Source organism: Mesoplodon bidens, assembly GCF_964165515.1.
Source record: "Mesoplodon bidens genome assembly, chromosome: 5".
Classification (NCBI taxonomy): Eukaryota; Metazoa; Chordata; class Mammalia; order Artiodactyla; family Ziphiidae; genus Mesoplodon; species Mesoplodon bidens.
The window spans coordinates 140,754,218-140,782,140 of NC_138161.1; the positions used below are offsets into that span (position 1 = coordinate 140,754,218).

The following is a 27,923-nucleotide window of genomic DNA, read 5'->3' on the forward strand; positions in this document are numbered from 1 at the left end:
AAGAGAAGGTGATAAAGTGAATATTTTAGCTCTTAAGTGATTTATTAAACCAATATATGGTATGTACTTAGGATGCAGCAGTCATTTCCCCAAGCACTGGAGTTATAGTGTGACAGTATGTATCTTTGTTTAAGCCTCTTGTAGATAATTTAATGCCCAAATATTTTTTCTCCAACTTTATTTAGATATAACTGACATATAACATTGTGTAATTGCTGAACTATCTTATGCCATTTTTTACTCTTGTCTTCTGTATGATACATTACATGGTCTACCCTAGTTATACTGTTAACGAGGGCAGATATTCCCTGCCTGGGGAATGTTAACTTGTGTGTTAGACTGGGCTGATAGTCTAACAGGCAAGTTAGGTGCTTAGCGGCACTTGTCACTGTGATAAGTGGTGCAAATGTGAAATAATGACTACCTGAATGAGTGGTGGGAGTGGAAGCTGGTTGTCTGTGAGTTCATTTGGCAGGATAGATTTCAAAGGCAGATTTGGCAGGGAATATGGAAGAAAGAAATCATATATACGAATCCAAGATTTTGAGTGGCTAGAAGTATGATGGTACCATAACATAAGTAAGGAAACCACAAGGAAAGACTGGTTATTAGGGGCCAAGTAGATGGGACTATAACATATGAATTCTGTGAGACACATTTTGATTTTGGAGGTACAGGTAGAACTTTCAGAATATCTCCTTAAATGTGGAAATATGAGACTAAAATTTAGACAAAAGACAATTTAGGGCCCGAAGATACAGATTATGGAGCAATTCACATAGAGTTTAAGCGGTGGAAGTAGATAACATTTGCACTATCCTAGCAGAGAAAAAAAGGTAAAGCACAGAACTTTAAATGTTGTTAAAAAGAATCAGTTAAAGAAAAAATAAGAGGAAAGGTATGAAGGTATTGTGTCTTTCTTTGAAGCATAATAAAGAATTTCAAGGAGAGGTTCTTGAGAGGGATGAGATGTTTAGAAAGATTAAGGATTTTAATACCCTAGAAGGGCATTAAATTTAATTAAATTCAAGAACCCCTCTAGGGCATTAATACAACTTAATAATTAATAATTATTAGGTTCATTATGTAATAAAATAAGATAATAATTATTAAGAGGTTCTTGATAACTGAGAGAACAGATTGAGTAGACCAGGATGAATTATAAGAGGTTAAGTAAATGGTTTTACAAAATACAAAAAAGTATGAAGTATAAAATAGAATGTTTTTCAAGAAGTTTGTGCAGGAAATGAGACAGTGATCATTTTGAAGAGTTAGCCACATAGAAGATATTTTAGCATTAGCACTTGGTATATTTTAGGTGAAAGGGAATGATCCATCAGAGTAGTTTAAATATGTAGAATAGTTTAAATATTAGAGTGATGAATTGCCCGAAGGAGGTAAGAAGGTTTGAGATCAAGGACCTGGGCAAAGGGCTTAACTCTTACAAAAGAGCAGCCATTCTGCTTAGAAACCAGAGGAGGAGAAGAGAGGATGAATCAAGGAGTTTTTAGGCAAAGAGGAAGAAAACTGTAGAATTTCTTATCCTGCTTTTCAAAATAAGATGGGGATTGAGGTTATCTACAAGGCAAATAGTTAATCAGTGGTGGGGTTGGGATTCTGGAAGGAGAAGACATTTAGGAAAAATGTTATAGAGTAATTTCCAACTTCAGCAGATATTCATTGAACACCTGCTTTGTGCCAGGTGTGTTTTTATTTATTTATTTTGTTGCATCGGGTCTTAGTTGCGGCTCGCTGGCTCCTTAGTTGTGGCATGTGAACTCTTAGTTGCGGCATGCATGTGGGATCTAGTTCCCGGACCAGGGATTGAAGCCGGGCCGCCTGCATTGGGAGCGTGGAGTCTTAACCACTGCGCCACCAGGGAAGTCCCGATAAGTTTTCTCATGAAGCCGATTGTTGAAACGAACAATAAAAATACCAAATTGTAATGAGATCTGAGGAGGGCAGTTGATAAAGTGACTTATTGGCTACTTCTGAGGAGGTGACTTTAAGGTAAGGTATGAAAGACAAGGATTCAGTCCCTTGAAAATAAAGCTAGCATAAAAATCTCAAGGTAGAAAGGAGCTTGCTGTATTTGAAGAATGGAAAGAAAGCCAGTGTTCTGGAACAGAGTGGATGAGGACCATAGAGTCATGAGATGAAGTTAAAGAAGTAGGCAGGGCCAGGCCATGTTGGTCCCTATGGCCATGGTAAAGAGTTTAGACTCAAGGAAATCTTTTTTTTTTTTTTTTTTTTTTTTTTTTTGCGGTACGCGGGCCTCTCACTGTTGTGGCCTCTCCCGTTGCGGAGCACAGGCTCCGGACGCGCAGGCTCAGCGGCCATGGCTCACGGGCCTAGCCGCTCCGCGGCATGTGGGATCTTCCCAGACCGGGGCACGAACCCGTGTCCCCTGCATCGGCAGGCAGACTCTCAACCACTGCGCCACCAGGGAAGCCCAAGGAAATCTTTTAAGGAAAGGTTTTACACAGAAAAGTGTCATGATATGATATATGTTTTAAAGATTCCTCTGGCTGCTTTATTAAAGATGGACTATAGGAGTACAGGGGAAGCAAGGAGATCAGTTAAGAGACTATTAGAATTGACCAGGCCAGAGACCATGGTGGAGGAACTTAATATGATCACCAGGATAGGATAGAAAGGATTGTTGACCAATCATAAAGGCTCAGTTCAACATAAACAACTTGACATGGCAGGCAGTGTGAATTTAGCTAGCATAACCTTTAAGATGGAAATGAGAAATTTGGCATTGGTGTTTGGAATAACTGTCTATGGAGATATAGGCTTGGTAAAAGGTAATGCACAAGGGACTGGAGGCCATGATTGGTTCAACACATATTTATTGAATAATATATTCACCTCCTAATATACCAAGAACTGTGCTAGCTGCTGGGGTTATAACAGTCAGCAAAAACAGAGGCTCCTTTCTCATGGGATTGATGTTCTGATGAGGGTGGGGAAGATAAACGGTAAGTAAATATATACTGTGTTGGATGGTAGTCAGTACCATTAAAAATATATTAGGGAAATGTATTAGAGAAAGGTAGATATTGACGGGGGAAGGGTAGGCTTACTGTTTTATAAGGTGTGGTTAGGGAAACCCTCTCTAATTAGGTGACATTTGGGCTCACAGCTCTAAGTGAAGTTAAGGGAGCAGACCAGGTAGATATTTGGGTTAGGGGTGGGAGAGCTGAGAGTGGACTGTACTTGATGTGTTCTAGGAGCAGTAAGAGGGCCAGTGTGACTGGAATGGAGTAAGTGAGGCAGGAGGAAGTAGAAGCTGGCATTGTGAAGGTAGAAGAGCTAGAGTCAGGTTGTAGACTTCGGGTTTTCTTCTTTTTGATGGTGGAGGTACAGATCCAGGGGTGAGGATACAGGAGGGGTGAGAGGCAAGGCTGTGGCTGAGCAGTGTAGCTTGTGGCTAACCGTGAGGCCAGATGTTTGAAGTGTCGGAGGCAGTGATAAGAGAAGGGGATGTACAATGAAACAGATTTTTTAATCCCACAGGGAAGTAGGAAGAGTAGAGAAAGGTGGATTGGATGCATGAAGGCCTTGTAGTTCCTGATAATTAAGTTTATTCTGATTTGGGGTTTTAAAATTAATTAATTAATTAAAAAAATCTGTCTATCTATCTGTCTATCTATCTGGCTGGGCCAGGTCTTAGTTGCAGCATGCGGGGTCTTTTACTTGCAGCATGCGGGATCTAGTTCCCTGATCAAGGATCGAACCTTGGCCCCCTGCATTTGGAGCGTGGAGTCTTAACCACTGGACCATCAGGGAAGTCCCTGGATTTGGGCTTTTTTTTTTTTTGTGGTACGCGGGCCTCTCACTGTTGTGGCCTCTCCCGTTGTGGAGCACAGGCTCCGGACACGCAGGCTCAGCGGCCATGGCTCACGGGCCTAGCTGCTCTGCGGCATGTGGGATCTTCCCGGACCGGGGCACGAACCCATGTCCCCTGCATTGGCAGGCGGACTCTCAACCACTGCGCCACCAGGGAAGCCCCGGGCTTTTTAAAATTGTAAAATGTGCATAACAAAATTGACCCGTTTGACTATTTTTATTTTTTATGATAAGTTAACACTTGCTATACATGAATTAGGTAAGCTTCTTCATGCGTACAAAGCATCTGAATGTTCAGTTTCATTTGCACAGTATTGCTCACTTTTCTTTACTCAGAGCAGATATAGGGACTGAGATGGATTGAAAGAATAAGTTGGCTCATTTCACATTGTCAAGGGGGCCTTCTCTTGCTGTTGCTTCTATCTGTAAATTGAGAAATAAAATACCCAAGAGTACTCCCTTTTAAAAAACTTTAATAAAAAGGGGATTTCCAAATCACATCATGATTCATTGAGAGATGGTGTCAGAAGTACAGAAGCAACACTCATGATCAGTTAAAGACCTTTCCCTGGGAATTCCCTGGCAGTCCAGTGGTTAGGACTCCAAGCTTTCACTGCCGAGGGCCCAGGTTCAGTCCCTGGTGGGGGAACTAAGATCCCGCAAGCCACGTAGTGCAGCCAGAAAATAAAATAAAGACTTTTTCCTTTAAATTGATGGAAGAGGTCTGGTTACTTTGCTCATTGACATTGAATACTAAGAAAAAAACCCCCACAGCTATAGAAGTCCAAATTGTCTCTAAATCCAGTGTACCTTAGCTGCCTAAAGCTAGTGAAGTAAAAATACATTAGCCTCACCCTTGACATTTTCAGATTTAACATATTCAAAGATCCTCTGTGATCTCCAAAACACATGATTCCAATTGTGTCCCAGTAAAATGGCATTTATTACTAGTGCATCATGACAAGTACTCAGCATGAGTGAGCTTAAATAAATGTTAAGCATCTACAACTCTGTGACTTTATTGTTCTTATTTTATCATCATATTTCATCCTATCAGTAACTTCCCTCTGAAATAAGTAATGAAGGAATTTTATAAATTTCATAAATGAAGGAATCATTAAATTTGGGATATGTACAAATGTGGGCATTTGGAAAGAGCTCAGTGTGTTCTTCCTGAACATTGACCATTTTAACTGTTTTTATTTATTTATTTTTATTTTTTGGCTGCATGGGGTCTTTGTTGCTGCGCACGGGCTTTCTCTAGTTGTGGCGAGCGGGGGCTACTCTTTGTTGTGGTATGCAGGCTTCTCATTGCGGTGGCTTCTCTTGTTTCAGAGCACAGGCTCTAGGCACGCGGGCTTCAGTAGTTGCAGCACGCAGGCTTAGTAGTTGTGGTTCATGGGCTCTAGAGCACAGGCTCAGTAGTTGTGGCGCACGGGCTTAATTGCTCTGCAGCATGTGGGATCTTCCCAGACGAGGGATCAAACCCGTGTCCCCTGCATTGGCAGGCAGACTGTTTAACCACTGCACCACCAGGGAAGTCCCTAACGGTTTTTAAATGTACAATTTCCTGGCATAAATATATTCACAGTGTTGTGCAACCATCACCACTATCCCTCTCCACAACTTTTTTATCAGCCCAATCCCTGATAACCATTATTCTACTTTCTGTTTTTGTGAATTTGCCTATTCTGAGTAGCTCGTATAAATGGAATCATACAATGTTTGTTCTTTCATGGCTGGTTTATTTCACTTAGCATAATGTCCTCAAGGCTCATCTGTGTTGTAGCGTGTATCACAGTGTCCTTTTTAAGGCTGAATAATACTCCATTGTATGTACATACCATATTTTGTTTACCCGCCCATCTATTGAGGGAAATTTGAGTTGTTTCCACCTTATGGCTATTGTTAATAATACTGCTATGAATGTGGGTGTACAAATATCTGTGTGACTTCCTCCCTGCTTTTAATTCTTTTGGATATATACCCAGAAGTAGAATTGCTGGATCATATGGTAATTTTGTTTAAATATTTTTTAAGAACTGCTATATTTTCTTCCACAGTGGTTGCACCATTTTACATTCCCACCAGTAATATACAAGGGTTATAATTTCTCCACATCTTTGCCTGGATTTGGTTTATAGTTTGTTTTTGGTTTTGAACAGTGGAATGTTTTAAGTATATTTATTTCCTTAAAAGAAGGTTTATCTTAGATCATTTTCTAGTAGGTTTAGAAGTAACACATCCTCATGCTCTGCTATAAGGTCAGAACTGGTAAAGAAAGTTGTCACCTGGTTAAATTTTAGTGAGAGATCCTCACAGGAATTAAAATTATGGACCCTTGAAAAGAATTCATTGCCAAAAACTTATGGTTATTCTGTCTATGTAACCTGGCTGTGGTGTTTAATGTACCAAGTGCCTTCACTTGGCTTAGGAGAAAGCTATATGTTTTGATTACTGGGTAGGAATAACTATGATCTCCCAGGATTGGACAAGATGATTAAATGAGTTAGAATGCTTTTTTCCCCCCAAAGGATACACTTGAAAATTGGAAATTTTATAAGGAGGTGGAGAAGTTTTCATCACGCTGTTGACTGACACATTGTCTGTGTAACAGTTGGGAAAAGACATTCCTTGTTCAGATGGATAATAGACTGATAAAAGTTATTAAGGGAAAAAAAAAGTGCTGTTGGGATTACAACTTCTGCAGAGAGGATTTTTTTTTTTTTTTTTTTTTTTTTTTTGCGGTATGCGGGCCTCTCACTCTTGTGGCCTCTCCCGTTGCGGAGCACAGGCTCCGGACACGCAGGCTCAGCAGCCATGGCGCATGGGCCCAGCTGCTCCGCAGCATGTGGGATCCTCCCGGACCGGGGCACGAACCCGTGTCCCCTGCGTCGGCAGGCGGACTCTCAACCACTGCGCCACCAGGGGAGTACCCTGCAGAGAGGATTTTGAAGCTTTGTACCTTGTTTGCGATTGTCATTAAGATTTGGAAATTTTGAAATAGATCATATTCATGCTTCAATATTGTTATAGTTATGCTTTTCCTTGGTAAATCACATGTTTTAATTTGAAAAAGTTTACTTTAGAAGCTTCTTATCATGTTATATGAATATTATGAATAAACTGAGTGGTTTACACTTGGCTTCCAGTTTTTACTAGTTCCTCTTCCCCCAGTTCTTTGTCTTTGACTCAGGATTCTTTTTCTTTAATATGCACTGGATGTTTCTGCATTAGAAAAATGTTCATAAAGATTATATTGTTGAGTGCCTACTGTTTCTGGTTCTTTGATAACACGCTTTTTGCTTTTACACAGAAAATAGCTGTGGTTAGATTGTCGTATAGTCTACCACAGACAATAAGGATATTGTGAAAGAAATTCTGGCTATCTGTGTAGCATGACCTTTCAAAACTGTTCTCTTTGCTGTGAGCATCTCACTTAGCCGTTTGACTGCCACATGACAGGGGAAGTAGTATATAAAAGGCAATATAAATGGCTGCCTTGTTGATCTCAGTACAGTTTTCCAATATAAGAGCTTGCTAAACAGTCACATGTTATCAAATATCATCGTTTTGTTTATGTAGAGGATGAACTAGTTTTATGCATTATACATAGAGTACATGTTAAATGTAATTTTAAAAATAAAATAATAGTAAATTATAATTGTAAAAATTGAAATGGAAAATCACTTATGTTACTTTGAAGAAGAATATAATTTTTTTTTTTTTTTTTTTTTGTGGTACGTGGGCCTCTCACTGTTGTGGGCTCTCCCCTTGCAGAGCACGGGCTCCGGACGCGCAGGCCCAGCGGCCATGGCTCACGGGCCCAGCCGCTCCGCGGCATGTGGGATCTTCCCGGACCGGGGCACGAACCCGTGTCCCCTGCATCGGCAGGCGGACTCTCAACCACTGCGCCTCCAGGGAAGCCCACGATCTAAATTTTTTATTCAGAGTTTTAAGAATTATTAATGAATGGAGATTATTATATACAGCTGATGAGTATACATCTACTATTTTTGTGGGCAGAGATTTTAAAGCAACTTTGGAATTGTCTTTCTGTTGTTCCTGAGCAGCCAAGAGAGTCTTTAAAACTGTGAAAGGGCTTAGAGAACATGAGGAAGCACCAGCCTGATTTTAAACTTTAATCTTATTTTCACTAGTAGCTGAGCTCTGTAATGTATTTATTTATTCATCAATCAACAAATAGTTACTGAGGTCCTGTATCAAGCACTGTGCAGAAAGAACTGCAAAGATGAAAGAGCCTGTACCTGTCATTCAGGAACTCACTATCTAGGTTTCAGCAAGGATGGCAGGAATGGAGATGAGCAGGATCACAATTCCTTGCTGTAGATGCTGATGTCACTTCCCTCCTAGAATCTAGAGTTAAAGACAAAGGTGATAAGGAGGAGTAGTTAGGGGCATGAGGACGGTCAGGATTCTTAGGTAGGAATAGAGGAGAAGAAGCAACTGTGGGTGATAGCAAAAATCTAGAACTTAGGTTTATCACTAACACTGAGGTCATAGTCACAGTAAAATGGGGAGTGGGTTCCCATCAAATGGATTCTCCATGCCAGATGCTGCCGAGGGGCTTTACATCTGTTATTGCTGTTAATCCATTTTTAAAAAGTGTGAAATTTAGCGTCTATACAGAAGAGCACATGAGAACTTAAATTTATAGTTTAAAGAATGATGAAAAATGAACAACTCTGCATAACGGCTGGATCAGTAATAAGTGCCTTCTTCGATCGTATCTCCCTCCCTCTCCCCAAGCTATACTTTGCTGAATCTTTTGTTATTTTCTTGAGCTTTTCTTTATAACTTTACCATCTCTGTTTGCATCTCTGAACAATATTTGACTTTATGTTTATGTTTAAGTAAATGAAATCAAATATTCTTTTTTGATTTTACATTGTTAGTACAGTTCATTCATGGTGATGTGTATAGCTGTATTAATTTCCTGTATTGTAAAATACATAATTTATTGATCCATTCTATTAATGCACATTTAGGTTGTGTCTAGTTTTTGGATACTGTGAAAAATTTCACATTGAATACCCATGTACGTGTGACAACCTTGGATAAGAGTTTTCCTAGGATGTATACCTAGTAATGGAATTTTTTTTTTTCTAATTTTATTTATTTTTGGCTGCGTTGTGTCTTCGTTGCTGTGTGCGGGCTTTCTCTAGTTGCAGTGAGCAGGGGCTACTCTCCGTTGCAGTGCGTAGGCTTCTCATTGTGGTGGCTTCTCTTGTTGTGGAGCGTGGGCTCTAGATGTGCGGCTCAGTAGCTGTGGCACGGGGCTTAGTTGCCCCACGACATGTAGGATCTTCCCGGACCAGGGGTGGAACCTGTGTCCCCTGCATTGGCAGGAGGATTCTTAACCACTGTGCCACCAGGGAAGTCCACTAATGGAATTTTTGATGCCAAACTTCTTGGAAGAGGTTGAATCAATTCATTCTCCCTCCAGCAGTGATCTATGAAATGGTATCTCATTGTGGTTTTAATTTACATTTCTTTGGTGACTAATGAGGATGAATATTCCACCCTCCGCCCCATATGTTTATGGGACTTTTGGCTCCTGTGAAATTTCTATTTAATTATTTTGCCCATTTTTCTGTTGGGTTTATGTTCTTTGCCTATTCATTTTCTCACTGTAGTGTATAAAAATTAATTTATTCGATCAGTTTTTATTCACTTGTTTAACATTCTTCATTGAGTCTCCTCTTGTTTTTTGCATGAAGAGCAATACCTTAATGTGGCCTACCAGAAGGGAGATTTGGCCAGCCCCTCCACTACCATTCTGCCTGTTTTCCATCTCTCTCTGTTCCAAAGGGTAATCTTTGAATTCCTCAAATACTTAAGGTTTCTTAGGTCTTCGCATATGTTCTTTTTCCCTTTGCCTAGCCAATTTCCTCTTCAAGTCTGTGTTAAAATATCCCCTTCTCTTGGAAAGCGCTCTTGGCTCTACTTGCCTCAAATTCAACATACTTTGTGTCTCTACGCTTACTTATGAAAAATACAGTAATTTTAGTCAGGTGACTAGTCAGGAGGAGAAAGAGAGCTGTCAACATGTTCTTTTCTACCAGGGGATTAAAAAATGTATGTGTAAAGTGATAAACAAGGATTAAAGCTGTTGAGTTTAAATAGTGAATGATTTGGGGACATCATAATGTTAGCCTCATGAGTGTTGTTGCCCACTCCTCTTCATAATTCCATTTTCTGTTTGGTTGGAGAAGGGTGATAAGGAAAACACAGTGGTAGAGTACACAGAGCATTGGACTGAATGTAACTGAGGGTGCATATATGAGGTTTTTCTTTTCTTTTTTTAAATTGAAACAGTTGATGTACAATATTATGTTAGTTTCAGGTGTACCACATAGTGATTTGAAATATGCATACATTATGAAATGATCACCAAGATAAGTCTAATAAGCATCTATCCCTATACAAAGTTATTATTGACCCTGTTCCTTATGCTGTATATTGTATACCTGTGACTTATTTATTATATAACTGCAGGTTTGTACCTTTTAATCCCCTTCACTTATTTTGCTGCCATTCCTCACCCCCCTTTCTTCTGGCAAACACCTGTTTGCTCTCTGTATCTATGAGTCTGTTTTCATTTTGTTTTATTTGTTTGGTTTTTAGATTCCACTTGTGACTGAGATCATGCAGCATTTGTTGTTTCATCTGACTTATTTTACTTAGCATAATGCCCTCTAGATCCAGTCATGTTGTCAAAAATGGCAAGATCCCCTCCTCCCTTTATGGCTGAGTAATATTCCACTATAGATATAGATATTACATCTTCTTTATCGATTTGTCTATTGATGGACACTTAGGTTGCTTCCCTATCTTGACTGTTGTAAATAATACTGCAGTAGACATTGGAGTGCATATATCTTTTTGAATTAATATTTTGATTATTCTTGGACAGATTACCCAGAAGTGAAATTGTTGGCTCATATGGCAGTTCTATTTTTAATTTTTTGAGGAGTCTCCATACTATTTTCCAATAATGGCTGCACCAGTTTACAATCCCACCAACAATGCACAGTGTTCCCTTTTCTCCACATCCTCGCCAACACTTGTTACTTGGTTTTTTGTTTGATGATAGCCATTCTGATAGGTGGAGGTGGTATCTCATTGTAGTTTTGGTTTACATTTCCCTGATGATTAGTGATGTTGAGCATCTTTTTTTGTGTGTGTGTGTGGTACACAGGCCTCTCACTGTTGTGACCTCTCCCGTTGCGGAGCACAGGCTCCGGACGCTCAGGCCCAGTGGCCATGGCTCACGGGCCTAGCTGCTCCACAGCATGTGGGATCTTCCCGGACTGGGGCACCAACCCGTGTCCCCTGCATTGGCAGGCGGACTGTCAACCACTGCACCACCAGGGAAGCCCTGAGCATCTTTTTAATGTGTCTGTTGGCCATCAGTATGTCTTCTTTGGAAAAACATCTGTTCAGGTTCTCTGCCCATTTTGTAATTGGATTGTTTGTTTTTTGATGTTGAGTTGTATGAGTTTATATTTTGGGTGTTAACCCCTTATTGGATATCTTGTTTCTAGATATCTTCTCCCATTCAGTGGGCTGCCTTTTCATTTTGTTGATAGTTTCTTTTGCTGTGCAAAACCTTTTTAGTTTGACGTAGTCCCACTTGTTTATTTTTGGTTTTGTTTCCCTTGTCCGAGGAGACATACCCCCCCAAATATTGCCAAGACCAATGTCAAAGAGCATGCAGCATGTGTTTTCTTTTATGAGTTTTATGGTTTCAGACCTTTAGGTCTTTAATCCATTTTGAGTTTATTTTTGTATACTGTGTAAGAAAGTAGTTTAGTTTGATTCTTTTTCATGTAGCTGTCCAGTTTTCTGAACAACATTTATTCAAGAGGCTCTCTTTTCCCCATTGTATATCCTTACCTCCTTTGTCGTAGATTAATTGATGTATAAGTGTGGGTTCATTTCTGGATTCTCTTTTCTGTTCCTTTGATCTGTGTGTCTGTTTTTGTGCTAGTACCATACTGTTTGTTTGTTTTGTTTTGGCTGTGCTGCATGGCTAGTGGGATCTTAGTTCCCCATCCAGGGATCAAACTTGGGCCCTTGGCAGTGAAAGTGTGCAGTTCTAACCACTGGACGGCCATGAATTCCTGCATACTGGTTTTTTCTTTCATAAAAATATTTATTTATTTATTTGTTTGTTTTTTTGTTTGGCTGCACTGGATCTTAGCTGTGACATGCCTGATCTTCGTTGCAGCATGTGGGATCTTCACTGTGGCATGAGGGATCTTTAGTTGCAGCATGCAAACTCTTAGTTGTGGCATGTGGGATCTAGTTCCCTGACCAGGGATTGGACCCGGGCCCCCTGCATTGGGAGTGCGGAGCCTTAGCCACTGGACCACCAGGGAGGTTCCCCCCCCATACTGTTTTGATTACTGTAGCTTTATAGTATATGTTGTTTTATTTCAGGGGGCATGATACCTCCAGCTTTGTTCTTCCTCAAGATTGTTTTGGCTATTTGCAGTCTTTTGTGTTCATATGTGATTTTTAATCACGGCCTTGCAGCTACCTAAACTATGTGTTTGACTAAATTAGTGAAGTCCAAATTGCTGTAACAGACTGAAAATGAATAATATCTCCAACATAATAGATGTTTATTTCTTACTCATGGAACAGTCCAAACTGGATGGTCCTCTTTGGTAGGTGGTTCTATTCCAGGTGGTTTCTTTTGTCTCATGACTCTTTCTTCCTTTGTGACCAGTGGAAGAGGAAAGAGAAGGTGTAGGTGGCATGCAAACTTTCTTAAACGCCCTAACCTCAAGTGACACAGGTCATTTCCACTCAACATTCCACTGGAGAGAACTTAGTATATGATCATTCTTACTGCACAGGAGGTTGGAATATCTAGTGTGCCAAGTGCACAGCCACAGTCCCATAACTGTGGAAGGAGATAAGCAGTCTCTACCACAGTGGTCTTCAGAAAGTCATCTTATTTCTGTAGGTTTTAGTTCTTAATGTATAAAATAAAAGATCTGTACTCAGAAGATTTATAACACACACATGCTACTTCCTTAGTGATTCACATTAAAAGGCACAAGGAAAGTGTTTCCATTGTGTCTCCATTCACCTTCCTTATTTATTTGATTGCACTGGGTCTTAGTTGTGGCAGGCGGGCTCCTTAGTTGCAGCTCCAGGGCCTCTTAGTTGTGGCTCACCAGCTCCTTAGTTGTGGCAGGCAGGCTCCTTAGTTTTAAGCGGCTCGCTGGCTCCTTAGTTGCGGCATTCGAACTCCTGGTTGCATCATGCGTGTGGGATCTAGTTAGTTCCCTGACCAGGGATTGAACCCAGGCCCCCTGCGTTGGGAGCGTGGAGTCTTATCCACTGCGCCACCAGGGAAGTCCCTACATTCACCTTCTTCTAATGCAAATTTTAAGGAATATGAGGTGATAAAGCTGCTTTTCATCACTGTTGGTTCCTTGTTATCACAGCCAGGCTGCTTATAGTTCTGTAACTTTATCCAGGTTCTGGGTACAAACTTCATCATGGTCCTATAGTGAATGGAAGCTTATTATGGGAGATGAAATAATTCTGAGGTTATGTGTTCGTGCCAAGTTGTAGACAAATATGTTAGTTGGTTTTGAAATATTAAATTAAGAACTTGTTTAAATATTCTGTGTTTTCTTTGGAAAACATAAGAATTCTACGAACAAACATCTAATTAAGGAAGCTGACTAGAGCTTGTATCAGTTTGTTCATAAATTTGGATTCTACTTTTCAGTAGTTACGATTTCAAGAAAATTGTCTTCATAGTTTTTGTAACTGAAGTTTGATAGATCAAAGTTGAGTAATGGAAATATACCTCCTTTTCTGAGGGAAATGACACTAGATTACTGGACAAGATTATAACTGGTAATTTAATTTCAGCTTTTATTTCTCAGTTCCATTTAAATATCAATAGGATTTTGGTCTGAGTGATTATAGTTTCAGAGGTAAACTTATTTGCTAATATAATGAAGCTATTTGTATATAAGTAGAAAAGATTTCTTATGAGAAATGCCATTGAGAAAAATGTATTTAAGGAAGTGTGTGTGTGTGTTTCAAGAAACAAATGAGGGCTTCCCTGGTGGCGCAGTGGTTAAGAATCCACCTGCCAATGCAGGGGACACGGGTTTGAGCCCTGGTCCGGGAAAATCCCACATGCCACGGAGCAACTAAGCCTGTGCACCACAGCTACTGAGCCTGCGCTCTAGAGCCCATGAGGCACAACTACTGAAGCCCGTGCGCCTAGAATCCATGCTCTGCAACAAGAGATGCCACCGCAATGAGAAGCCTGTGCACCACAACTAGAGAATGCCTGCAGGCAGCAATGAAGACCCAACACAGCCCCCCCAAAAATAAATAAATTTATTTAAAAAAAACCAAATGAATCAATTCTTGGCTGTAGTATAATTTATTCTCTTAACTTAGTATATCCAATTATCTGTTGCTGTAACAAACTATCACAAAACTTAGTGATGTAAAACATCCATTTTGTTATGCCTTTGCACTGTGGTCAAGAACTTGAACCAGGGGCTTCCCTGGTGGCGCAGTGGTTGGGAGTCTGCCTGCTGATGCAGGGGACACAGGTTCGTGCCCCGGTCCGGGAGGATCCCACATGCCGCAGAGTGGCTGGGCCCGTGAGCCATGGCCGCTGAGCCTGAGCGTCCGGAGCCTATGCTCCGCAACTGGAGAGGCCACAGCAGTGAGAGGCCCGCATACCGCCAAAAAAAAAAAAAAAGTCTGAGGGTCAGAGTGGTAAAGGCCTAGTCACTAAGAAGTCTGGCTGTTGGTGCTGGCAGTCATTTGGGGTTGGTCAAAACACCTATATATGGCTCTTAAAATGAGCATCTCACAAACAAGTGTTGGAATAGATAACAAGTGGAAGCTGCCAGTTTCTTAAACCTGGGTCTACTAGTATATTACCTCTGCTTTATTTAATTGGTCAAGCAGTCACCAAATTCAGATTCAAGGGGAGGGAACATAGCCCTCACTTCTTAATAGGAGGAAGGTAAAAGAATTTGGGGGCTTGTTTTAAATTCATTCCAGGTCATTAGGCAGAACTCTTTATCATGTAATTATAAGTCTTTTTGAGCTAGTTTTCCATGCTCTGTTAGATAATTTGGATTCTTTTTTTTTTTTTTTTTTTCTTTTTGCGGTATGCGGGCCTCTCACTGTTGTGGCCTCTCCCGTTGCGGAGCACAGGCTCCGGACGCGCAGGCCCAGCGGCCATGGCTCACGGGCCCAGCCGCTCCGCTGCATATGGGATCCTCCCAGACCGGGGCACGAACCCGTATCCCCTGCATCCGCAGGCGGACTCTCAACCACTGCGCCACCAGGGAGGCCCGATAATTTGGATTCTTAAAGCTCTGTTTCATTGTGAATGTTTTAACCAATACATTTTTAAATTCCTTGAGAATATTCCCTCAGTTTCCACATGATGTCAGTTTTGAAACTGAGAAGTGAAGTCAAATGGACCTCTAATGGTAGCTTTTACTTAAAAATTAGACAGCCTAAAATAAATGGATAAATTTCCAGAAACATACAACCTTCCAAGACTGAATGATGAAGAAATAGAAAATCTAAACAGACTGATTACTAGTAAAGAGATTGATCTGTAACAAAAACCTCTCAACAAACAGAAGTTCAGGACCAGGTAGCTTCACTGGTGAATTCTACCAAACAAATAAAGAAGAATTACCAGTCTTTCTCAAATTCTTCCAAAAAATAGAAGAGGAAGAACACTTCCAAACTCATATTATGAGGTCAGCATTACCCTGATACCAAAACCAGACAAGGACACCACAACAAAGGAAAATTACAGGCCAATATCCCTGATGAACATAGATGCAGAAGTCCTCAACGAAATATTAACAAATCAAATTCAGCAGTACGTTAAAAGAATCATACACCATGATCAAGTGGGATGTATTTCAGGTATGCAAGATGGTCCACATTTGTAAATCAGTCAATGTGATAACACCACACAGACAAAATGAAGGATGGAAATCATGTGATCATCTTAATAGGTGGAGAAATTTGACAAAATTTAACATCCATTTATGATAAAAACTCAACAAACTGTGTATTTATGGAACGTACCTCAACATAATGAGGGCCATATAGGACAAGCCCACAGCTAACATCATACTGGTGAAAAGAAAAAGCTGAAAGCGTTTCCTTCGAGATCAGGGACCAAAGATGCCCACTCTTGCCATTTTTATTCAACATAGTCTGGAAGTCCTAGCCAGAGTAATTAGGCAAGAAAAAAAAAGGCATCCAAATTGGAAAAGAAGTAAAACTGTCCCTATTTACAGATGACATGATATTCTATATTGTATATAGAAAACCCTAAAGACTTCACCAAAAATATGTTAGAACTGATAAATGAATCTAGTAAAGTTGGCAGATACAAAAACCAATATACAAAAATCTGTTGCATTTCTATATGCTAACAATGAACTATTAGAAAGAAAAATTAGGAAAACAATCCCATTTACAATTGCAAGAAATAGAGTAAAATATCTAGGAATAAATTTAACCAAGGAGGTCAAAGACTGAAAACTTTAAGACATTGATGAAAGAAAGTGAAGAAGACACAAATAAACGGAAAGATATTCCATGCTCATGATTTGGAAGAATTAATGTTAAAATATCCATTCTGTCCAAAGCAATCTACAGATTCAATGCAATCCTTATCAAAATTCAAATGACATTTTTCACAGAAATAGAACAAAGAACCCTAAAATTTCTGTGGAACCACAAAAGGCCACAAGTAGCCAAAGCATTCTTGAGAAAGAACAAAGCTGGAGACACTATATTTCCTGATTTCAAACTACGTCACAAGGTTATAGATATCATAATAGTATGGCATTGGCATTAAAAACAGGCATATAGACCAATGGAAAATAATAGAGAGCCCAGAAATAAATCCATGCATGTATGGTCAGTTAATTTATGACAAAGGAGCCAAGAATATACAATGGAACATGGCAGCCTCTTCAATAAAAGGTGTTGGGAAAACTGGACAGCCACATGCAAGAGAACGAAACTGGACCACCATCTTACACCATACACAAAATAAACTGAAAATGGATTGAAGACTTAAATGTTTTAGACCTGGAACTATAAACTCCTAGAAGAAAACATAGGCTTTAACCTCATTGTTGTTGGTCTTGATGATGATTTTTTGTATTTCACATCAAAAGCAAAGGGAACAAAAGCAAAAATAAACAAGTGGGACTACATCAAATTATAAACCTTCTGCAGGGAGTTCCCTGGTGGTCTAGTGGTTAGGATTCGGCACTTTACTGCCACGGCCCAGGTTCAGTCCCTGGTTGGGGAACTGAGATCCCACAAGCCACATGGCGTGGCCAATAATAATAATAATGATAATAATAATAAAATAAAATAAAAAGTAAAAAGCTTCTGCACAACAAAGGAAACCATCAACAAAAAGAAAAGGCAACTTAGCAAATGGGAGAAAATCCTAAATGCAGAACGAGTGTTGTATGTGGAGAAAAGGGAACGCTTTTGCAGTGGTGGGAATGTAAATTGTTGTAGTTGCTATGAAAATAGTTGGAGGTTCCTCAAAAAATTAAAAATAGATCTATCATATGATTCAGCATTTCTTCTTCTGTGTATTTGTCTGAAGGAAACAAAAACACTAAAAGATATATGCGTCCCCATGTTCATTGTAGTATTATTTACAATAGCCAATACATGGAAACAACCGAAGTGTCCATTGATGGATAAATAGATAAAGAAATTGTGGTGTATCTGTATCTATCTATAGATAGGTAGATATAGATACACACACAAAGGGAAATTATTCAGCCATAAACAAAGGAAATCTTGCTTTTTGTGACAACCTGGACGGCCCTTGAAGGCATTGTGCTATGTGAAATAATTAAGACAGAGAAAGAGAAGTACTGTTTGATCTCACTTATATGTGAAATATAAAATAAGCAAACGATCAAAAAACCCCAAACTCATAGATACGGAGAACAGGTTGGTTGTTGGTTGCCAGAGGCAGGGGAGTGGTGGGGGATGGGCAGAATGGGTGAAGGGGATCAAAAAGTACAAACTTCTCGTTATAAAATAAACAAGTTATGGGGATGTAATGTACAGCGTGGTGACTATAGTAATAATACTGTCGTACACTTGAAAGTTAAGAGAGTAGATCTTAAAAGTTCTCATCCCAAGAAAAAAATAATGCCATTTTAGAAATAATGCTGTTTGACGTTTTGGAAACAAAATGTAATCTATTAGATTACCTACAATGTAGTCTTGTAAATTAAATACAGCACAGTATCCAAATGCCGAGTTTGAAGCATAAATAGATGAAGAGTTCGGATTTCTTTGGAACCTAGAAGTAGTGACCCATGCTGAATTATTATCCTCCAAGCCGCGTACCTCCCAGTAAGGCAGTGAAGGGGTTTCATGACAGTGGTACTGTCGTGCAGCCGCACCATTGCAGGTGAGGTCTCCTGATCCCCAGCTAATGCTACTTTCTGTCCCACTTTGTGACGTTTAAGCAGGTACTCCAATATTCCATCCTCATCTCTTGTGGTTGAGATTCTGTGTGGGTTGAGGTGGACAACACGGCAAGCAGTCCTGTCAGCTTCAGTATCTGTCTTTATTTTATATTCCCCAGCAGTCTGAGAAGGAGCACCTTCTGAATGAAACAGAACACATACCTCCTTCCACTAGTCTCTCTCAGCAGACCTCAGTGCTCTGGTACACACTGGGTTGCAAACCGCTCCGTTTTATTTTTTTGATCCCCTCCTCCCCCAGTCAAGTGTGTGATATGGCATCTTAAACAGAATGAGTACTTAGTAAATATTTGTTAACTTGCATTCCAATCATTTTTGCTCTCTTCTCTCTTGATTGAGGCCTAGCACTGAGATGACACTATCAGCCTGCCTCTCCTGATGTGTTCTGTAGAGAGAATAGGCAGTGAAAGAAAAGTTGGTACCAGAGACAGATATCTCTTCAATTTTTCCTAGGTTTTTTTTTTTGTATTCCCTGTTTAGTGTCGGTAGTAAAGGGGCTGTGAAAACTACACACAGAAGCATTTTGTCATTCATGGCTGGATAGTTTATGAGGAAAATTGGTCTCCAAGGAAGAGTTTTAAAACAGACAAACAAGTACCTGCATAGACCAAACTTACACCAGTGTGCAGAAGAATAATCCTGAAATGGCTTGGGAGAAACCCTAGCATTTTAGGACTCTCATTTAATTTTTACATTGTACAACTTATGTTCAAAATGACAGCAGATGGAAATAACTAAAAGGTTCAGAGCCTGGGATAGTGCTTTTTCTACAGCTGTAAGCTATTTAACATTCTTCTCATGTTACTGTTTGCCATTCAGATGGCTTTCTGGCACTGGCTCAGCTCCTAGATGTTGGTTAGTTACTCACCAGCATCACTACACACTTGTACAGTCTGGCTCATGACTCACTCTCACAGCACTTATATGTGGGTACCCTTTGCTATACAGTCATTGCTGATTATTTGATGTCACTTGTTATAAACAAGTACCAGGACTGATTGAATACCATGTCTTGAATGAAGGTTTGTTGTCATTTAAAAAAACCAAAAAAACAAAAATACCCAACCCTAGTTAGTCTGTTGGTTCCATTGCTACTGGATTGAAAAACAGAAGCAGTTGTCCAGACTATGAAACTTTTGTCTAAAATATGTATCCCATGATAGGTACAAAATTGTATCCAGTAAGCCAGAATTATTTGCTTCACTTTAGTGCTATTACCTAAAATGATTAAAATGAAAAAATGGGCTACACAGAAGTCAGAATTCCTGAGAGATGAGGGAGGGGGTTGGTATCTGGAACAAAAATCCAAGGAGTCTCTGAGGTGCTGGCAATGTTCTAATTCTTGACCTGGCTGGTGGTTTGTTTTACAGGAATTCGTTTGTTACTTTTCTGTTTATATATTATTTTAAACAAGAAAAATATTTTAAAATAGAAAGAAAGTACTTGCTCATCATGTAGGAGAATTCCCTCAGCTGTATCTTCAGTGGCTACAGAAGGTCACCATATTTTATAGTAGATATTAGTAGTAAGTCTTTGTCCTATTAATATGATATATTCAGGAAAATAATCACCCTAAAACATGGTTAACGGTCTACCAGTGATTGAAGTAGGTTTAACAGTTAGTTCCCATGCCCCAAATACTATTCATTTGGAAGTGGAAGAGAAGGGACAGGGTGAAGGGAGAACCTTGTGGGGATGAAATATATCTTTCTTGGTAATATATATCCAGTTAGAATAATTTATTATTTCTTTCTTGTTGGTAAGTATGATTGAACATTTAGATTAGAATACAGAAGAGCAGACTGAAAACCAGGAACACTGAAAAAAAGCAATTAGCATTTAATAAAAATTAAATATTTGAATCAAAACCACTTAAATAATTTTAAATTGAGTATCTTAAAGACGTTAGCAGTATACAATCTATTGGGATAGTGGGGTGATATGACTTTTTTTTTTATAATCTTTGTAGGAAGATTGTTAACATTCTTTAGACCTGGGAATCTGCTGAATTAAATTTTTTCATTAGCCCATTTGGTCTGAAGAAATAATACCAAGAATGTCCTGTCTCCACTCCCCATTGGCGTCATTGTTATGGATTATGTATCTAAATTTCTATTTATACTTTTATCTGACAATAGTGACTTAAAAAGTTGTTGGGAATGTGGGAGTTATTTAAAATTCTCTACTATCTTTTAAATAATTCTAATTTATATGGCTTGTTTCAAACCTTATTATTTCTTCAGAGATTGTCAGTGGAAGCAGCAAGAAAAAGGTAGGGTAAAAAGTATGAATTGTAGAGCACGCTGTGGTTCGACGTTCCACGTGCATTTTGAGATTCACTGCATTTCTAAACCTGTCTTAAAGCATAGACTACTGCTCAGACTCTGCTGCTCTGTGTGATCTTCAAGATTGTAAGTTCTCAGACAATAGGCTTCTGGAATTAGCCTTGATTGATTTTGGAGAGGCCTAAATTCTTAGCACATAAAAATCCTCAGTAGAGAAAGATACCATACCAGTTAAAAATGAAAAACACTGACACTCCAAAATGGGCCATGGGTGACAACAGTTGGTGTAATTTGATTTAATTTATTTTAAAAACAGAATGTCTTTTATTTGAATACTGAATACATTATGTTAGTACACAGAGTATGCTGAGAATGGATTTTTTTAAGGAAAAAATAGCAGCAATACAATTAAAATGGAAAAAACGTAGTTCCTAATAATTTTTTAATGTAACATGAATGACAGATAGATATGTCAGCATTCTGTGAAGTCCACTTAGGGCATTACATTATCTGATAAACTGTAGTTTAATTTAAATTTACTGCAGATGAATATTTGGTATTGGAATGTATTTGGAATTTTTTTTCCCTTGGAAAACAGGATTTTATTGTGGGGTGCTCTATTTTATCACAGTAAGAATTATTCTCAGAGCAAATAATCTCTAAGATACTGAAGTATTCAGTTTATTTGGATAGTAGGCTTTAATATGTTAAAAGTTTCAAAGCCTAAGGTAAGCAAGCAACAAGTCAATAAAAGCACAACTCAGTTCTAACATTTCCATGTGGTATCATTCACTATGAAATGCAAAAAGACAATGTTGAAGTGAAATGACCTCTAACATAAATTACATCAGTGTGATCAGACATACAGAAACACAAATTCTAGTAAATATAAAAAATTTTTGATTTTTTTTTAAACATCTCAGGCAAATTTTATTTATAAGCCACATGCCTAAAACCAAAATATGGAGAGATTGAAAATAACCCTCTTCTCTTTTCAGCAGTTGCCCACTGCTTTGAGTGTATAAGGACTTGGGAGAGGGAGAGGGAGTCACGATGTTGTGGGCGGTCCCAAGTAATGCTTCTGTTGGGTCTCCTTCTTCCTCCAAAAGAGCTCTGGGGCAGCCCTCATGTTACCTGTCCCCTCACCCCTATAGTACTGGGCTCAGTCAGCTGTGTTATTATTATTTTTAAAAATGTTTGGCCGCATTGGGACTTCCTTGCTGTGTGAGGGCTTTCTCTAGTTGTGGCGAGCAGGGCTACTCTTCGTTGTGCTGAGCAGGGGCTACTCTTCGTTGCAGTGTGCGGGCTTCTCATCGTGGTGGCTTCTCTTGTTGCGGAGCATGTGCTCTAGGCACTCAGGCATCAGTAGTTGCAGCACGCAGGCTCAGTAGTTGTGGCTCACGGGCTCTAGAGTGCAGGCTCAGTAGTTGTGGCGCACGGGCTTTGTTGCTCCGTGGCATGTGGGATCTTCCCAGACCAGGGATGGAACCCGTGTCCCCTGCACTGTCAGGCAGATTCTTTAACCACTGCACCACCAGGGAAGCCCTGCTGTGTTATTGTATACTGGAGTACATTAACAGCAGCAAGGCAAAGAGCAAGGCCTCAACTCAAAAATCTGTTGTAAGACAGTTCTTTGGGAATGGTGTCTTACCCTCCTACGCTCCGCCTGTTCTCTCCCTCCCCGTGGAGTTCTTGTAGTCTTTAAAAAATTTTTGATTTTACAAGTAATCAGAAATGCAGATTAACTCAGATAACTTTAAATAATTGACAAAGATTAAAAAGCTTTATTATAGTTCTGTTGATGGATACTGTGTACATCCATTAATGTAGTGGGGATACAAATTGGTAAAACCTTTCTTGAAAGTACCTTTCTAAGAAGTTTTACAATATGTATAAAAAATCTTAAAGAAGTTTATAATAAAGATTCTAAACCCTGTTAGACCTGACCCCCTTTTTGTAGTATGTTTTATAATACTTGTTTTACTATACTGAAAAGAAATTTATAGGTCATATAATCTACTTACACATGTAAGAAAAATATGCTTTAACTATAATATAAAGGAAGTTCATTTGTGATAAAAAATAGCGTGCTATTTGCATGCTAAAAAATATGTAAACCCTTAGGTACAACTGTAGTAGACTGTAGTCAGGTGCTTGTATCTGTAGTTAGATCACTTGTGAATGCATTGATTACAAGTAAAGACTGACACAGGGATGTTGTGTTGGTAATTTAAATTCCATGAGAAGTACATGCAGCTGCTATTTTTGATTCTACATCATGGCTCACAAAATAACAAACCAAATGAAAAATCCTTACTCTGGTTGCATGGCTTTTCATTCACAAACAGAACAAAAAGTCACTGAACACTTCTCTCTCAGGAGCCATGATAGATACTCCAGGGGTTTTGGCCTTCATAAAGCAAAATGTCTACTAATATACACACGAGGTAGGAATTGCTCTGTCATGTTCTATGCCATTGATATTATGCAGCACCTAGTGTGTAGTTTGATGAAGGAATCTTGTTTTGTTTTGAATTTTATTTTTTTATACAGCAGGTTCTTATTAGTTATCCATTTTATACATATTAGTGTATATATGTCAATCCCAATCTCCCAGTTCATCCCACCACCCCTGCCCCCGCCACTTCCCCCCTTGGTGTCCATATGTTTCTTCTCTACATCTGTGTTGCTATTTCTGCCCTGCAAACCGGTTCATCTGTACCATTTTTCTAGGTTCCACATACATGCGTTAATACACGATATTTGTTTTCTCTTTCTGACTTACTTCACTCTGTATGACAGTCTCTAGATCCATCCACGTCTCTACAAATGACCCAATTTCTTTCCTTTTTATGGCTGAGTAATATTCCATTGCATATATGTACCACATCTTCTTTTACCATTTGTCTGTCGATGGGCATTTAGGTCGCTTCCATGACCTGCCTATTGTAAATAGTGCCACATTGAATGTTGGGGTGCATGTGTCTTTTTGAATTATGGCTTTTCTCTGGGTATGTGCCCAGTAGTGGGATTGCTGGGTCATATGGTAATTCTATTTTTAGTTTTTTAAGGAACCTCCATACTGTTCTCCACAGTGGCTGTATCCATTTACATTCCCACCAGCAGTGCAAGAGGGTTCCCTTTTCTCCACACCCTCTCCAGCATTTGTTGTTTGTAGATTTTCTGATGATGCCCATTCTAACTGGGGTGAGGTGATACCTCATTGTAGTTTTGATTTGCATTTCCTAATAGTGATGTTGAGCAGCTTTTCATGTGCTTCTTGGCCATCTGTATGTCTTCTTTGGAGAAATGTCTTTTTATGTCTTCTGCCCATTTTTTGATTGGATTGTTTGGTTTTTTTTAATATTGAGCTGTATGAGCTGTTTATATATTTTGGAGATTAATCATTTGTCTGTTGATTCATTTGCAAATATTTTCACCCATTCTGCGGGTTGCCTTTTCATTTTGTTTGTACTTTCCTTTGCTTTGCAAAAGCTTTTAAGTTTCATTAGGTCCCATTTGTTTTTATTTCCATTACTCTAGTAGGTGGATCAAAAAAGATCTTGCTGTGATTTATGTCAAAGAGTGTTCTTCCTATGTTTTCCTCTAAGAGTTTTATAGTGTCTGGTCTTACATTTAGGTGTCAAACCCATTTTGAGTTTATTTTTGTGTGTGGTGTTAGGGAGTGTTCTAATTTCATTCTTTTACATGTAGCTCTCCAGTTTTCCCAGCACCACTTATTGAAGAGACTGTCTTTTCTCCATTGTATATCCTTGCCTCCTTTGTCATAGATTAGTTGACCATAGGTGCGTGGGTTTATCTCTGGGCTTTCTGTCCTGTTCTATTGATCTGTATTTCTGTTTTTGTGCCGGTACCATATTGTCTTGATTACTGTAGCTTTGTAGTATAGTCTGAAGTCAGGGAGTCTGATTCCTCCAACTCTGTTTTTTTCCCTCAAGACTGTTTTGGCTATTTGGGGTCTTTTGTGTCTCCATAAAAATTTTAAGATTTTTTGTTCTAGTTCTGTAAAAAATGCCATTGGTAATTTGATAGGGATTGCATTAAATCTGTAGATTGCTTTGGTAGTGTAGTCATTTTCACAACATTGATTCTTCTAATCCAAGAACATGGTATATCTCTCCATCTGTTGCCATCATCTTTAATTTCTTTCATCAGTGTATTACAGTTTTCTGCATACAGGTCTTTTGTCTTCCTAGGTAGGTTTATTCCTAGGTATTTTATTCTTTTTGTTGCAATGGTAAATGGGAGTGTTTCCTTAATTTCTCTTTCAGATTTTTCATCATTAGTGTATAGGAATGCAAGAGATTTCTGTGCATTAATTTTGTATCCTGCAATTTTACCAAATTCATTGATTAGCTCTAGTAGTTTTCTGGCAGCATCTTTAGGATTCTCTATGTATAGTATCATGTTATCTGCGGACAGTGCAGTTTTACTTATTCTTTTCCAATTTATATTCCTTTTAATTCCTTTTCTTCTCTGATTGCTATGGCTAGGACTTCCAAAACTATGTTGAATAATAGTGGCAAGGGTGGACATCCTTGTCTTGTTCCTGATCTTAGAGGAAATGCTTTCAGTTTTTCACCATTGAGAATGAAGTTTGCTCTGGGTTTGTCATATAGGGCCTTTATTATGTTGAGGTAGGTTCCCTCTATGCCCACTCTCTGGAGAGTTTTTATCATAAATGGGAGTTGAATTTTGTCAAAAACTTTTTCTGCATCTTTTTCTGAGATGATCATATGGTTTTTATTCTTCAATTTGTTAATATGGTGTATCACATTGATTGATTTGTGTATATTGAAGAATCCTTGCATCCCTGGGATAAGTCCCACTTGATCATGGCGTGTGATCCTTTTAATGTGCTGTTGGATTCTGTTTGCTGGCATTTTGTTGAGGATTTTTGCATCTGTATTCATCAGTGATATTGGTCTGTAATTTTCTTTTTTTTTTTAAAAAAATTTATTTATTTATTTATTTATTTTTGGCTGTGTTGGGTCTTCGTTTCTGTGCAAGGGCTTTCTCTAGTGGCACGCGGGGGCCACTCTTCATCACGGTGCACAGGCCTCTCACTGTCGTGGCCTCTCTTGTTGCGGAGCACAGGCTCCAGACGCGCAGGCTCGGTAGTTGTGGCTCACGGGCCCAGTTGCTCCGTGGCACGTGGATCATCCCGGACCAGGGCACGAACCCGTGTCCCCTGCATTGGCAGGCAGATTTTCAACCACTGCGCCACCAGGGAAGCCCCTGTAATTTTCTTATTTTGTAGTATCTTTGTCTGGTTTTGGTATCAGGGTGATGGTGGCCTCATAGAATGAGTATGGGAGTGTTCCTTCCTCTGCAGTTTTTTGGAAGAGTTTTAACAGGATGGATGTTAGCTCTTCTTTAAATGTTTGATAGAATTCACTTGTGAAGCCATCTGGTCCTGGACTTTTGTTTGTTGGAAGATTTTTTTTTTTTTTTTTTTTTTTGCGGTACACGGGCCTCTTACGGTTGTGGCCTCTCCCATTGCAGAGCACAGGCTCCGATGTGCAGGCCCAGCGGCCATGGCTCACGGGTCCAGCCACTCCGCAGCATGTGGGATCTTCCCGGACTGGGGCATGAACCCCCGTCCCCTGCTTGGGCAGGCGGACTCTCAACCACTGCACCACCTGGGAAGCCCTGTTGGAAGATTTTTAATCACAGTTTCAATTTCATTACTTGTGATTGGTCTGTTCATATTTTCTGTTTCTTCCTGGTTCAGTCTTGGAAGGTTATACCTTTCTAAGAATTTGTCCATTTCTTCCAGGCTGTCCATTTTATTGGTATGGAGTTGCTTATAGTAGTCTCTTAGGATGCTTTATATTTCTGCAGTGTCTGTTGTAATTTCTCCTTTTTCATTTCTCATTTTATTGATTTAAGTCTTCTCCCTCTTTTTCTTTTTTTTTTAAATTTTGTTTATTTATTTACTTATTTATTTTTGGCTGTGTTGGGTCTTTGTTGCTGCGCGCGGGCTTTCTCTAGTTGTGGTGAGCAAGGGCTACTCTTCGTTGCGGTACGTGGGCTTCTCATTGTGGTGGCTTCTCTTTGTTTTGGAGCACCAGCTCTAGGCATGTAGGCTTCAGCAGTTGTGGCTCTTGGGCTCAGTAGTTGTGGCTTGTGAGCTCTAGAGCGCAGGCTCAGTAGCTGTGGCGCATGGTCTTAGCTGCTCTGTGGCATGTGGGATCTTTCCGGACCAGGGCTTGAACCCGTATCCCCTGCATTGCCAGGCGGATTCTTAACCACTGCGCCACCAGGGAAGCCCTCCTTCTTTTTCTTGATGAGTCTGGCTAAATGTGTATCAATTTTGTTTATCTTTTCCAAGAACCAGCTTTTAGTTTTATTGATCTTTGCTTTTGTTTTCTTTGTTCCTATTTCATTTATTTCTGCTCTGATCTTTATGATTTCTTTCCATCTGCTAACTTTGTGTTTTGTTTGTTCTTCTTTCCCTAGTTCCTTTAGGTGTAAGGTTAGATTGTTTATTTGAGATTTTTCTTGTTTCTTGAGGTAGGCTTGCATTGCTATAAACTTCCCTCTTAGAACTGCTTTTGCTGCATCCCATATGTTTTGGATTGTGTTTTCGTTGTCATTTGTCCCTAGATATTTTTTGATTTCCTCTTTGATTTCTTCAGTGATCTCTTGGTTATTTAGTAACATATTGTTTATCCTCCATGTGTTTGTGTTTTTTACGTTTTTTCCCCCTGTAATTGATTTCTAATCTCATAGCATTGTGGTTAGAAAAGATGCTTGATATGATTTCAATTTTCTTAAATTTACTGAGGCTTGATTTGTGACCCAAGATGTGATTTATCCTGGAGAATGTTCTGTGTGCACTTGAGGAGAAAGTGTAATCTGCTGTTTTTGGATGGCATATCCTATAAATGTCAATTAAATCTGTCTGGTCTATTGTGTCATTTAAAGCTTCAGTTTCCTTATTTATTTTCATTTTGTGTGATCTGTCCATTGGTGTAAGTGAGCTGTTAAAGTCCCCCACTATTATTGTGTCACTGTCGATTTCCTCTTTTATAACTGTTAGCAGTTGCCTTATGTATTGAGGTGCTCCTATGTTGGGTGTATATATATTTATAATTGTTATATCTTCTTCTTGGATTGATCCCTTGATCATTATGTAGTGTCCTTCTTTGTCTCTTGTAACATTCTTTAT

The 27,923-nt window shown here is 39.3% G+C and overlaps 1 protein-coding gene across 2 annotated transcripts in view; it reads left to right on the plus strand.

Annotated features, from left to right (window-relative positions):
• Positions 1–27,923, plus strand: part of PIK3CB (phosphatidylinositol-4,5-bisphosphate 3-kinase catalytic subunit beta) — a 200,333-nt gene that overhangs the window by 47,578 nt on the left and 124,832 nt on the right. The gene's annotated exons all lie outside the window — the stretch shown is intronic.